Source organism: Alosa sapidissima, chromosome 6 (genome assembly GCF_018492685.1).
Source record: "Alosa sapidissima isolate fAloSap1 chromosome 6, fAloSap1.pri, whole genome shotgun sequence".
Lineage (NCBI taxonomy): Eukaryota > Metazoa > Chordata > Actinopteri > Clupeiformes > Clupeidae > Alosa > Alosa sapidissima.
In genome coordinates, this window is record NC_055962.1 from 16,832,953 (window position 1) to 16,849,075 (window position 16,123).

A 16,123-nucleotide genomic window follows, 5' to 3' on the forward strand; every position below is an offset into this window, starting at 1 on the left:
TCGTCAACAACATTACGCGAGATTCCCATCACTGATGTAAAACCTTTTGAGCTTCGTTGATACCGTGTACTCATCATGCTCATGTAGACAGTAACTATATATTTCCTATTTACTTTTGTAATTAGTAATTAGTAATTTTGTAATTACTTTTGCAATCTGTTCCCCTGTCTTTCCTGTTTGTTCGTGCTCGGCAGTCGACTGATCGCGACTTAATTACAAGATGGCGGCCAGCGGAGAGATTCTCTGAAGGTACTGCTTGTATAAACAGTCTTTTTTAATAAACTTCCTGTGCACTTCCAAAGTTCTCAGTATTTCGTTTTAAATGTCAGGACCCTCAGAAGTCTACCAATGCAGTGTGGAGTTACTTTTACATTTTTAATGGTGTAAAAATAGCGATTTAGCTGCATAGGCTACGCTATGCCCCCACAGCTAGCTGACAACCTTATGCAAGTTCGGCGCAATTTGGAATACTAGGGGGTGACCGAAGGTGCCTATTGGACACATGTAAGTACTCGGCAACATCTTTCAGTGCAGCTAAGGTCAATTTCACACTGGAATTCTCCTTTAAGGTAAGAACATATATTACTACTGACATTGGGTGGCGTGTTCCTTTAACTTTAATGCAGCAGTTTTGAACAAATTTGCACAGCATTGTCACAATGCTAAGCGGATTCAATAGCAATTTAGCCCGCAGTTTTCTATGTAATGCTTCGCAACAACAATCCTTCAACAATCGTTAATGTTTTGTTAATTGCACATGCAAAGGAGGGGCAGCGTGCTCCTTACGAGAGAGAGCGGGGCGGGGCAAGGAAAGGCTGCGTGCGTAAAAAGCGCAGCTCAATGAAATGCTTTTATCTTATCTTTATTTAAATAGTACAACATAGAATATTAATGTGTGGCGGCCGGTTTTGATTTCATGGCGCCCCGCCACAGATTAGTCAACGTATGGGAAACACTGGGTTAGGCACATTGCATGCCTTGATCCCACAAGAATCCACCAAGAACCAGAGTGGTGCATCAAGCAAATGAAGAGTGTAGTGAAAGGGATGGAAATTAACTTTTTTGTCCACCTGCCACTGCTCAACATTTTTACCAGCCAATTTATACTTTTATAGGCTTTTCCCAAATCACGGAAGTAACGTTGATTGGCGGTAGATAGCAGCAGAGAGAAGAGTCCATCAGGCAAGTGTAATTTAAATAAACTCCTGGTGTACTTACAAACTTTTCAATGCCTCGTTTTATGAGTACAGAACATAGTTGTACTACTGTAAAAGTTTCGTACCATTCAGGGCATTATTAGTGGGGTTAGAAAGTCATTAGTTTCTGACAGCGCTACTCGACCAGGGTTTGACCAAGGGAAAACAGGTTCTGGGAGGGTGTTTGGCTCGGGGTCATGGTGCAAAGGACCCTAGGGTGAAATTACTCCGAACCATCGCTTTAACATAGCAGCTAAGTGTTCTGGGCTAGCATCTACAGGGCAGCTGGAAACTCAGTTGTGTAATTAGAAAACACTGACTGACAATTCCAAATAGCTAGCCTAATAAATGTAGTAAAAAACACTTATGTGCACTGCCATTCATAATCTTTGAATGGTCTTTTTTTGCTATGGTGTGGGCATTGCGGAATATTATGGTAATCTTTTCGAGTTGTGCTATCTTTAGGCTGTTGAGAGTTTGCATAGGTTGGCTGTCAAGTGCAGATTTTCCTTTTGCTACTTTTATATTGTGGATATGGCACTTGGGATGTTTCGTGGCCTCAAGTTTCAGATTTCTCGTTCCCGCAATGAAACTGTTCAATTTCTGGGTGTCTGATGCGTACTTGCGACACACAGAGCAAAACATCACTCCCTCCTCATGAACAAGCCAGTGACACTGTTCTCCATCCTCTGCTATCCTCCATCTCTCTTGGAAGTGTCGCGTCTTGGCCAGGCTATCACTGTTTTCCTGCTGTACACTCTCGTCAGCTTTCCTTTTCATTCCAGATATAAGCGCCACATTTTATTCAAGTCTCAGCTTTTTTCCTGACAAGTGATTTCAACTTTCCTCTGATGCCTAACGTTAACGTTAGCTGCCTTCTATCAACTTTCATTCGCTTTGCGCGGTCTCTAACTGTCAACACGCTTACGTCACAAACACAGGGTTGCCAACTCTCACGCATCTGGCGTGACACTCACGCTTTCAGCACCAATCTCACGCACACTCAAGAAATGTCACGCCAAATCCATTCTTTTTTTTTTGCAATCCGTTCATTTTTTGTTGACGACTAGACTAGACCACAGCATTGTTTCTAAATGACAGGATACGAGTTTAAGGCATACAAATGTCTAGACCAACAGCAGGTAGGTCTAATATCCGCCTACAACGTTCTCAGCGCAGTTTTCTCTGATTGTTGATTCGCTGACTGTTATGCTGCGATAAATGGTTCGCGAGAAAATTAACTTTCAAGAAATAATCATATCAGGCTACTATAGCTCTGCGCTCATTTCAATTCATATAGGAGGAATATTTCACAAACTTTTCGTTCCACACATGACAAACCGTAAACCAGAATAAACAGCAGACCTTACCGAACACAAAGGTGTAATGCAATCCCCTGTACAATAAGCCGTTCCAGAGTAATCCGGTTTTGATATGGTAGCAAATTTCTATATGGTCTCCAATTTTGGGCTTTAAGTGTCTTAAAACTGAGCTGTGCTTAAATACCTACATATGTGTAAATATTAAAATCAGAGGATATACAGCTCATGGCTAAGAGTTTGTCGATGTAGCCATAATGATTTGTTTTCACAAAATGCTAAGCATGCATGTATTTAAGTGTCTTAAAAAAGTGTGCTTATATTGGTCAATGCATAATTTCATAACAGGCCAAATAGAAAATAAATGTTAAATGTTAAATATAGCCTAGACATAATATTAAAATCAGATGATGTAGGATAGTATAGAGTTAGATAAAGTTGGATGGCTCCAGAACTCACACCAATGGATTGGGTCTTAAAGGAGCCACACCACTTTTATGACACTATAGCTGTTCTGTTGACCTTTAGATTTGTTGCTACTGGGCATGAAGGGCAGGCCAATTATGAGTTCTGTCCAACATTGATGGTAGGTTTAGAAAAAAAGTCAGCACATTTTAATCATATTGCAATAATACCAATAACCGTGATCATTTTGGTCATGATTTTTCACCAAATGTTCATACTGTATCTCTAGTGGCTGGTAGACTTTGGAATCCACCAGCCACAATGGTAGGTGGAAAAAAAATATTTTAGGCTATTTCCATCCCTGATACATATGTACACTCATACACACATTCATACGTCTCAATCTGTCCATTTCTTTCCACAAAACTAGCCAGAAGTCATTATTTTTCATTTTTTTCTACCTTTTTCAGGTGGGCAGGGGGGCCCTTTTCATGTCTGTGCCCAGAGGCCCAGTGGCTCATAATCCTTCCATGCCACGGGGTTAAAACACTGGTCATGTTTTCAAGTGAAATCAATAATTTAATTGTACATTTTGAAGAAACGTTTCCATTCTATTAGGGGTTGTTTTAAATAAAAAAACATAAATCAGGGATTATACTGTACATAGCAAAAAAGTCAGGTGACAGACATTTTTAAAATTAGGTTTAGGGAAAAATTTAACGCACACGCACTATGACTTCACAAAATCTCACTCCAGCCAAACACCCAAAGTTGGCAACCCTGCATACATATATGCTGCGTTCCAGACACAATTTTTAGCACTTTCACGCAGGCGTGCAGGAACCTATTTTTGACCAGGGGTGCTGAATAACAAAAATAATGGATGTCCGACGATCCCCTCCCCTCCCCTGGACATTTTTCGGATTTTTACTGCTAAATAGCCTACGTCATAGTGCGGTGTGCGGGTGATAGCGAGAAGTTTTAGAAAAGTCCTGGACAGCCACAAATTCCAATGTTCCCCGACAGCACTCCGAGTCCACTGCGCCCACCCTAACCCCACAGAAGTCCACTTGACATCATTAGCCTATTTCAGTATAGCTAAAGAAAATTACTTTTCTGATCGTCAAAACCACACCAGAGATGTTAGGTAAGGGATAATGCCCGATGAGGTGTCCATTATCAGACGACACAGAGGCGTGAACTGTCCATTTATTTCTGATAATGGACACATCGAAGGGCATTATCCCATTTATACCATGGTCACTTACGAAATAAATAAATATGAAATCAATTATTAATACTAAATGAGTTTTAGAGTTAAAATCGTTCGTTTTTTCAGCTGTTTTTGCAATGCTGTGGAATGTTGAACCAAGTCACAGCTGAGTGGACTAACTCAGGCGTTGTCAAGCAACGTCATAATAATTTTATAGGTGTAGTATATCACTTTTTAAATGACACCCTTTTCAACCTAGACCATGGTATAAGCTTTAAATATAGGCTAATAATCAGGCTGCAATGATCTCGCAAATAATTTCTTAACAAGGATACAAGGATACAAGGAAGTTTATTGTCACATGCATATAGTTACTGGAAGTAAGAAATGCAGTGAAATTATGTCTGGTGTCAGCCTATTTGTGCATTAACAGCCTAAAGTGTGTCGTCTCCACAGCAAGTATGTGTCCTAATAATTTCTATCTTAGCGACTAGGATAGTGAAACGATTTCACTAGCTATCCATTTATTAGTTTCTTTCAGCTTATCCATGCTTTTTTTTGAACGTGTAAATCGCATAGAATATGTAGGCCTATATCAACCGTAGGCCTACACTTGATCGCTATCACATAGCTGAAACACGCTACGGTTATTACAGGAACTGACTCACGTTCACGTTCGAACCTATCCATAACTCTTTTTTGCTATTTGACTCATCATTTCACATACAAAAATATAAATAATGTCAGACAGCGAATTACCGTATTTTCCGGACTATAAGTCCTGAGTATAAGTCGAAGTCAAAAAATGCGTCATGAACAGGAAAAAAACATATATAGGTCGCACCGGACTATAAGTCACATTTATTTAGAAAAGTTCACAAAATCCAAAACCAAAAACAGAGACTTTGTAACTGGATTATTGAGGCCAAAAAGATTAATAATGAAGATGAAGGAGTGAAGGCAGCCAAGCAAAAGTTTCACTGAAAGAAAATGCCATTTGGTACACCAAAATGTATCTAAAATGTGTAGAATACAATGCAATCAAGCATTTTGGGCGATGTGGAGTCACAAGCTGTCAGTAGATTAAATGCTCACGAGAGAAAAAGATGCGGTTTTGAAAGGACATGCAGACCGAAGTTGCAGCAAGCAGGTGATATTTAGAAATTTATTTCACAAAATCCAAGACTAAGAACAGACAGACTATGTAACTGGACACATTGAGGCCAAAAATATTGAGAATTCTACAGGGAATGTTGAAGACGAAGGAGTGAATGACGAGGCAAGCCGAAGGCTGCTGACAAGGGCCCGATGCTATTCACTGAACAAAAATGCTGATGTGGTACATGAAAATGTAGCTAAAAATGTGGAGAATGCAATGCAATCAAGCATTTTGGACGATATATTGGCACAGGCAACAGAACAAATGATCGCTGGTCACCTCCGAGACAGTGAGAGAAAAAAAATGCGCATTTAAAACCAGGGCCTAAATGTCAGCGTGGGTATTGCGCATAAATTATTACTAAGTTTTGAGCATAGGCCTACTAAATAAAAGTCCCGCAACTCTAGCCATCATAATGCGAGAAAATCCCACACATTTTACAGCGCTGTCTGACGTTAATCTAATAATGGAGCGGCCTGAATACGGGACTATTGACTGGACGGACCAACTCTGACTTCAATTGAACCCCATGCAGAGACACACATACACTCTCTCTCAGCAGGATTTGTCACCGCTAAAGTCAAATTATAGCCTATAGATGCTTCTACATCAACCGCTATCGACAGGAAAGGAAAACAAACGTTTAGCGACCAGGAACCATCAGGAATTTTGCAAACACAGAAGCATGACAGCCTATAATAAAAAGCGAGAGAACATGGATGTGTTCTCCATTTGAGGAACGTTATAATCGATTGCGGATGTGAACAGACCGCTACAGACACGGAGCGCATGCTTTCACTTTCTGTGCATATTCACGTGAAAGATCATTAGTAGCAAAACAGTGATCAAATATTACATGGCAGTGAGTTTTGTTTTCAAATGTTTTCATGCATGTCTAGATAACGGGTGAGGAATGTTTAGGGGACAGACTATCGTACATCCTCAAATTATGACTGGGCAAAGCACAGCAATTTTATTTGGACCATGGCTTGTAGGCTGTTCGAGTCAGCTAGGCCTTTATTTCTTGCGTTTTACTGTGAGACATAGGCCTATACTTTTCGTTATAGGAGCGCATACCAATGGCAATGGTTCACTATTAAGTTTCATGTATGAAAGAGTGTCGGGATTTCCATCCACTTATTGCGAGATAAGAGCCAAAGAGGTCTAAGATAGCCTAAATTTAGTTATTTTTTAAATTATGCATGATTTACTTTTTTTTAAATAAAATTCGTAGGCTGATGCCTGGCAGCAACAATTGTGTTTAAATGTAGGTTATTGCTTCAGCCTCTAGCTCAGAAAGGGGCTGCGTGCGACTGGTAGCTTGAGAGCAACGAGTTGGAGATTCATGGTGTTCACTTTTCATTGGCAACAATATTAAACCAACCAACATAAATTATTAAGAAGAGCTCTTTTATGTGTTAAATTGAAGCAAACTTATACTGGCTTTTATTTGTCCGTATCTGAGGCCCGCTATAAATAGAATCCCGGCCATAATTTAAGCATTTAAGTATGCACGTGTGTTTCAGGCATAGCGCAAGCACTAATCTCTGACTGAAAGTGCACAGGACTTGTGCATTTGAGAGCGCTCTCTCTCGCTGTAGACGGTAATGTTTCATGTAGGAGGGTTCATGTCAGTTAATATAAATTAATATTTAAAAACATGTTCAATTATATAATTTTTTTCATATATAAGTCGCAGGACCAGCCAAACTATGAAAAAAAGTGCGACTTATAGTCTGGAAAATACGGTAGTAATTATTTAAAAAATATATATAATCATTTTTAAAAATCTATCTCCTGCCAGCAGGGGGTGCTACAGCACCCTCAGCACCCCCCTTCCTGCGCCCTTGCTTTCACGGGTAGAAAGTTGTGAAACAGGTTACGGATTGCCTAGAATGACCCAATAGCCTAAGGCCTATGTAGCTTTCACTATCTCACAATCAATGTACTATACAGTCTATTCACGTTAATGTTAGCTAGGTTATTTTCTTACCTTCATTTTGTAGTTGTGAGGCTGCAGTTTGAACTCCTTGTCCAGTGTTCTTGTTGGAGACATGATGGCCCAGCAAATCCGATAAGCCTAGCCTAGCCTGGTGTAGCTTAGCCTAAGGGCTAAGCTACACCAGGCACGTAACTGAAGCATTCCGTTCGCGTTGCGTCTGCTTCTTCATCAATGGAAGTAGCTATACCAGACGTGATAGCGATGTGTACGTTCGAAAAAAACAGACCATTCGTCTAAAATGAAACTTATGCGTTGCGAACGGAACGCTTCAGTTAGGTGCCTGGTGTATCGTCCTTGTAATGTTCCAGTAAAATTTATATCTACATCGTAAACCTAGGCCTAGTAAGTAAAATTTCTCATCCGCCACAATGGCGGGTGTGATGATAGATTTCACCCGCCAACACACAAAACTACCCGCATTTGGCGGGTGGTTAATTTCCATCCATGGTGCAGACATTCCTTCAGGGATTGAAATTGACAGGTGGCATTCCAGCTGGTAAGAAAATATATACCGTATGTGTAGGGACAGTATAAGTGGAAAGGTTATTCAAAATAAGGGTGTTCTACTTTGGTAACTGGCAGTTAAAGGGGAACTTGGCAACTATTTCAACTTAATAAACCCGTTTAGAAATAATTTGGATGGTTAATTGACCTGTTCCGGTGAAAATGGTGACTTTCCCCGCTCCCCCTAGCGTCCCCAGGCGGAAAACCAACCTTGCAACTTTGGGTCTAGCGTCCTGTAAAGTTTGAAACAGGAAGTATTGTGTGAAGCGATAAACACAAACTGCTTTACGGCAACTCCACATAAACGCACACACCCCCGCTCAGTACCGGTTAGCCACGCTGGCTATAAGAGCAAGCGAAAATGGATCATTTTTTCGATGGTCATCATGGCAGAGGCAGTGAAAAAGCAGAAGAGACGGTTCTCGGCGGAGGAGGCGAGGGAGAGAAAGAATGCGGCTGACTGAGCGAGGGACCGCACAAGAATAAATATCGGTTGTGCGTTCACGGAATGGCGTGAACTAAGGGAAAGCAAAGGATGCAAAACAGATGCTGACCTGCCGTTTCTGCTAATGCAATTGTAAGTACGTCTTTATTTCCTGTTTATTCATTATTTCTTATTCTTGTTGGCTAGTGGGTAGCTAGCTAGCCAGTGAGCCAACCCGTTTGTTTTGAGTACGATAGATTACTGTTGCATGGGGCTGCTGCTATCTATGTGGCAAACTTACCAGACAACCGAGGTTTACGCATTCATTGAATGTATGTCCCTTATATTGGAACTATATGCACAGTTGCTTGTTACGCTAGGCCGTATAGTGTTACATAATAACCTAGGCTAACAACCCTGATATAGTGTCTCTGCATTCGTGTTTTAGCCTAGGTCAAAAATACGTCTCAGTTTAGTTATCAATCTCGAAGCATCATATTTCGTCATGGATTAGCAATAGTCATCAATGTCTGTTCTGTTTTACATTGTGTAGAAAAGTTAGATTGTGCAAAGGTGACGCCTGTCCTCTCGATTTTGTTGTAGCTGGCAAGTGACCACATCCACGCCACGCAAGGGCCAGTCCAGACCACCACAACCAGTGGTGGCGAGGAGTCGGATCGTGACTTGTAAGTTTGTTTTCCTCCCACAGCACCACTTTTTTCAGACATAGACGATATTGCAGAAAGCGATTAATGGACTGTTAGAGAAATCAGAGAAATACAAGCTCCTGAGCTTGGGGTTCAACTACTGGTTGGAGAGGGAGAGATAGAGGTTTTGGAATCCAGGTGAGCTTGCCTTGCACCTCATACTGTGCTGTAGTGTATTTGGATTTTATTTGGGTATATATGTTTTTTTCTGTTTACTTTCCATCTGTTTATTCAGTTGGTCATGTGTTTATTGTTATGCTTGCAGCATGCGCTCTCTGGATGTCACTAAAGACGACGAAAGACCAGATTCACCAGATGAAGAGGCGCTCAGTGATTTGAGGAATACCTAGTAAGTAATGTACATTGTGTTTCATTTAGATCCACTGATTTATACAACCATTCTAAGGTGTTTACATACATGTTTCATTCACAGCATTGCCATGGATGATTTTTGGGCTCATCCAAGTAATTTGGAAAATGAGGACAGCTCCGATGAGGACTTTGTCCCATCTGTTCATTTGAGGTAAATGTCCTTGTTGGTAATAAACGAGGTAGTTGCCTGCTCGTTACACTGATGAATTGATTGATTATGTAATAGTTCATAGGAATTTGATATGGTGATCAATGCATACATATTTGGTCTCTTTACACAGAAATGTTGGTGCCAAAACAGACAAGCTTCCTGAGATCAGTGTGGACGAAGCTGTGTTTGATTTTGTAGTAGCTGCTCCTTCTGTAGAGGAATCAGATTCAGAATTTGTTTCGGACCAACAGAGAGTCACTACAGAGGAAGACCTGGTTGGTAAATGTGCCAACATTACTTACAACAACAATCTCCTTCTACTTGCTCGGCACCTGAAACTAACCATCAAGAACTGCAAGCACGTGGACAGACTGTCTGCTGTTCCATGTCCTGGTGTGCCACCATTTCAGGTGACCCTGAAACCTTGGGGGACTGGAGCAGTTTTGGAATGGGTAAGATGGTGCTAGACAATGTGAATTTACATGTAAATTAGATTCCAACCCTCCTAACTCACACCTAAATAAAAAGGCAGGGGGGAGGGTGATTGTGGCCATTACAGGTGTGAAGGCACATTTGGTCGCACATACTGTAGCTGTTAGAAACCTGTTTTGTTTTGCTTGATTGGTCTTGATGTATTTTTTTCTGCCCTTTACATTAGTTATGCCCCTTCGGTCACAGCCAGTGGAAATGGAACTCGCAGCCAACCTTAAAGTTTGGCATGCAGGGTGGGGACTTCATGCTGAGCACAAACCTACTTCTGTCTGGCAACAACTACAGAAAAGTAGCTCTGCTTTTCAAGCTCATGGCCATGGGTATGGTTACAGAATCCACTTACTACCGTATCCAAGACGCATACTGCATAGAGCCTGTCCAAACATTCTGGGACAACATCAGGGCAGAAGTCATGGAGCGTATGCACCAAAAGGATCATATTGTTGTCCTAGGTGAGGCATACTTTTGTGTCTTCGTAAACATCAATTACATAGAAATCAATGTTTAGCCAAGACTTATATTCACTCTGAGACTTTTGATTCTAACACCTTTTATTTCAATATCTGTTGGCTGTAGGGGATGGCCGAATGGACTCTCCTGGTAAGTTCTGAGTGCATATGTTTATTCTGTGTGGTTAAGGACTTGTGCTTAACCACTGTGCTTATGTTTCAGGACACTGTGCTCAATATTGCACATATACAACAATTGAACAAGACTTGCGAGATATCATCCACATCGTTTCTGTGGACAAAAGGGAGACCAGTCGCAACTCTGTGATAATGGAGAAAGAATGCTTCATTCGCACCATGGATGCTCTGCTCCCGAATGTCACAATAAAAGAAGTGTTTACTGATACTCACCCACAGATCACTGCATTACTGAGTAAGCAGAACTTATGTGCTGTATTACTTGAAGTCATGACTTTCATATTGTAATTGTGTCATAAAGTATTTTGTTATTTACAGATCCTGAACGTGGACAATATAAAGCATGGGGTTTACAGCATTCACTTGACATTTGGCATGCTGCTAAAAGTCTTAGCAAAAGGCTTCGAAAAGGTATGTTTCCATCCACACTATCATACTGCCAGGGTACTCTCAATAACCGTTACACCGTTACTTAAGAAAGCTTCTCTCAACCCTGCTCAAGTCGAGAACTACCGCCATGTCTCACTCCTGCCTTTCCTATCCAAAGGCATTGAACAAGCAGTCTCCAAACAGGTCTCTGATTTCCTTTCACAGAACAACCTTCTGGATCCAAATCAGTCTGGGTTCAAAAGCGGCCACTCTACCGAAACGGCTCTGCTGTCTGTAACAGAAGCCTTAAAAGAAGCCAGGGCGACCGTTCGGTCATCACTACTCATTCTGCTTGACTTATTGGCTGCCTTTGACACGGTTAATCACCGCATCCTTCTCTCTATACTTGCTAACATGGGAATCTCCGGTTCTGCTCTCTCCTGGTTTGAATCCTACCTCACAGGACGCTGGCTTGGTCAGCTATCTGCACCTCACCATCTCTCACCACAGGGGTCCCCCAGGGCTCAGTGCTGGGCCCCCTTCTCTTTGCTATCTACACCACCTCCTTGGGACAGATTATCCATTCGCATGGCTTCTCATACCACTGCTATGCAGACGACACACAGCTCTATCTGTCCTTTCCACCTGATGACCCCTTGGTTTCAGCACGGATCTCGGATTGCCTCTCAGACATAGCTACATGGATGAAGGCACACCACCTCCAGCTGAACTGCTGGTCCTCCCAGCTAAACCTACCATACACGACGACATCAACATCAAATTTGACTCCCTGTCTGCAAGAAATCTAGGAGTTGTTCTCGACAACCAACTAAAATTCTCAGATCATGTTGCCTCAGTCGCCCGGTCATGCCGTTTCGCACTCTACAACATATGGAAAATCAGGACTTACTTGACTCAAGATGCTACCGAACTTCTGGTTCAGGCAATAGTCATCTCACGACTCGACTACTGCAATGCCCTCCTGACAGGTCTCCCAGCCTGCGCAGTGAAACCACTTCAGATGATCCAGAACGCGGCGCGCCTGGTCTACAACCAACCCAAAAGGGCACATGTTACCCCGCTGCTCATCCAGCTACACTGGCTACCTATGGCGGCCCGCATCAAATTCAAGGCTCTAACGCTTGCCTACAAAGTAGTCTCCGATTCTGCTCCCACCTACTTGAATGCCCTCATACAGACTTACACTACCTCCAGACCGCTGCGCTCCTCTGACGAACGACGTCTAGCTCTACCACCGGTACGCTCAAGCCAATCCAAACTTTTCTCATCTGTTCTTCCTCGTTGGTGGAACACACTGCCAGCTCCTACAAGGGCAGAGACATCCTTCTCCATTTTCAAAAAACTCCTGAAGACCCAGCTCTTTAGAGAACATCTCCTCTCATAGCAACACTTACAACAAGTCTTACTGATCCTAGCACTCACCAGCCGTCTTAAACTGACAAGTAACTGTTAAAAACAGCACTCACTGATGCACTTATTCTTACTGTACTCTAATGTTTTTAAATTGTCCTAAAATTGTTGAAAATTGCTCTAAAACTTAAACTGTTTACCATGTTGTTAGTCGCTTTGGCTAAAAAGCGTCAGCCAAATGTAATGTAATAATGCCATATGGACAAACATTTTACCTGTAACATCATGGCAACAGAAGAGGTTCTTTATAGGTGTGTATTGACACTGCTATTGATGTGCATCGTAATCAGGCTGGAGCAGTGAAGGGGCAGAATCCAATTCAAACATGACGGGTCACTCTAAATCCTGTGTACTGACCCCTTGGGTCAGGAAAGGAGTCTCTAATCTTCCAAACACAACAGCTTGGGATGACCACTCTGTTCTCTATTCCAAGGCGGCCATACTGCCACAGCACAAACTGGCAGTAGGCTGAATGTCTATACTGTCGCTGCTCCTACCCTGGCTCCTGGTGATCATTTACGGCAAAAATTTCATAGCAAGCTCTACGGGCCAAGCGCAACACACAGCAGACCTTCTCGATGTCCGTTGCCATATCCCGGCAATGGTCACACACGCACCAGTGAAGTCCTCCTTGGTCAGAGTCTGGTTGCAGGGCTACCTCCGTCGAGGTCAAACATCAACCCTGGTAGTCTACAGAGTACTTTCTCAAGGAGTACGTCCTTCTGGCCAAGCTCCAGAGAATTAATTCTCTCCTACAACACATTACTTGTTTTATTAGATACACATATTCAGGCAAAAGCTAACAGTAAGACTTATGTGTGTGTGATCATAAACAAACCTTTGTCTCAGCAGTCCTTTTCTCCCGCAGTTCCCTCAGCCTGCTCTGGACATCAGGTTCGAGGTCCTTCTGTCTTGTGCCCCTCCTCGGTGCCCTTGGCCTTGGAGGTTTAGCTTTCGCACTTCCTATCGCCAGAGGGTTGAATTCGGACGAGGCCGAATTCGAAGTTGAATCCTGTAATGTTGTAGCCTGACGTTGTCATACAAATTCTAGTCAGAATATGAGTCTGATACTGCTCCATTGGGACGTAATTATGGGGCGTGTTTCAACCGATACAGGGGGGGAAGGCCTCTGCACTCAATTGGATAGATACGGAGCTCCGGATATGTCTTTGGGGAAAAAAATAATAGGTTGTGGCCACGAAATAGCAATTCGTTCCCACAAAATAATAAGTTGTGGCCACAAACTAGCAATTCGTTCCCACAAAGTACTAATTTGTGGCCACAAAATATTAATTCGTTCCCACGAAATAGGTAATTTGTGGAAATTTAATGGAAATGTTCACGGCCGCCTTATAAAAAAACACAAACGAGAGAGACACGTTCAAGTCGTACCTACGCCGGTGCAGCGACCTGGCTCTTAATAGTCTGTGGAGATGCCTCTCGCTAATAATAAATCCCTCCAATGCCAGGCTTTTCAAAATGTCTTTGTATTTCATTCCCAGCCTAAAATAGCACTCTACGATATCCCTGTCCATTGTGTGACAGCAACTGTTCCTGTTTGAGGAGTTGCGCTTGATTTGCTCATCCAGCTGTCCAGTGCACAGCCTATAGGCCTACCTATTTCGTGGCCACAAATTACTATTTCGTGGGAACAAATTAATATTTCGTGGCCACAAATTACCTATTTCGTGGGAACGAATTAATATTTTGTGGCCACAAATTAGTACTTTGTGGTAATGAATTGCTATTTTGTGGCCACAACTTATTATTTTGTGGGAACGAATTGCTATTTCGTGGCCACAACTTATATTATTTTTTCCCCATGACATATCCGGGGCTCCGTAGATAGACCTAACCAATCAGAGCAACAAAATAGCTTTCCGTGAGGAACCATCCTTCTGCTTCTATATCCCCTCGGTTTTTAAAAATAATTCTGTTGAACAGTGATATGCTACAAACATGTTAAACAGCTGGGAAAGGCTGTTGCAAATCCCTCGAACAAGTGGTCAATCAGATTTCAAACGAACGAGGGAACATGTCGCAATGCAACGGCGCTGTTTTCCCTTGATGAAAGTGAAACCACCAGTTTTCCCACATCTCAACTTTGGCCAAAGTTTTCAGAAATAATCGTTTTCAGTGATACAATCTCATTAAATAATATGAATTTTCCATATGGGGTCTTAAAAGCCATGTATCCTTCTAGCCACAGCGGTTTTGTTTCAAACATAAGCCTAATCTAAGCATGCTCAGATGACGTGATAGACCAGGCGCTGTTGCTCACCTGTCCATCATCGTAAAGCCTGATTTGATTGGTCCGCCCGATTTAGGGTGAGCATACTTCCACCACAATGGAGCAATGCCAGACCGAACTTCCCGTAGGGCGGGACTAAGTTCGGAATGGCACCCAGGCTAGTAATGTTGTCATTTGATGAAACATTGTCAGCATCTCATGTAGTCTGTCAGGAGCTAATTTATTACGCTAACGTTTAATGACGCAATCAAGGAAAATGAATGGTCGTACATTGTTTATACTTAGGTCAACTAACTCCTTTCTGATCTACACTTGTTCAATAATAAAATGTTAAACACAGTCATTGTAACCTATAATTTCTCCCGTCTACATTATAAAAGAATGCAACGTTAGCTTTGTCTGCACGACGATAACGTTAGCTAAACTTGGCAATCACAGTTCCATTGGGGGCTATAAGAATAAGCAGTAACGTTAGCTAGCTTCATCCGTACAACCCGTTACAGCTTATGGTTGATAACACAATACAAAATGTACATGTCAATGTTCTATGATACTTGAGCAATATAGCACGAGTGAGTGGGGTTGGTCATGGATATTCCCACGGGTGTTGTTCGTTCATCCATGACCAATCCCACGATAGTAAAGACAAGACAAGTGCTATATTGCTTTTATACAACAATTTTACCACAAACTAAATAATCTGAAGACACCCCATTATTGTTTAAAAATTTTAATTTCGACATCGTTCTTACGCATCAAAAAATAGTTCCCTTTTCAATAGACAGCGTCTTGGTTGCTTGGTAACCAACATTCCAGACCCCTCGTTATGGGTCTTAGTGGTTTACATGTCTTCTTGAAAGAAATGTTGAAATCACATTCATATCTAGGTTTGCTGCATGCATGTTACAAGGACACTGGGCCATGTCATGTAAGGGACATGGTACTGCAAAAAAATGGAAACATAGTCTACATTGCAGAACCACTCAACTTTATTAATGTATAGTGAATAAATGTTACACTACTGTGCACAGCCTGACGTGACGATGCTAACACGTTAGCAGCGGTTAGCTAATTATGCTAACGTTAGTTATCTACAAGTCTCCTCCAAGTGACAATCATATTATACACAATGCTGGCAATGCTGAGAACAATTAGCATCCTCGTTTATCTTACTTACATTGAGTTGACTGTGTGGCTTAATCCACAGATGTGGTGAAGCACTGTTTCGCTATGGTTTGCTAAGGAGTAACCCATTGCTTGAAATAGTGGAGAGCTGGGTGTCAAATCTTCACATTGTATCGCGGAGTGATTTATTATTAGCTGTGCTGAGTCTGAGTTGAAATGTCCAGGGATATTCCAACTCATGGAACGTCTCTCGGCCAATCAGAAACAAATAAATAGTTCCATAGAACCCAATTGTTGTATAATGTGTAATATATTACTCACCTCGGTAGACATTGCTCCACACGAAAAAGTTGCCT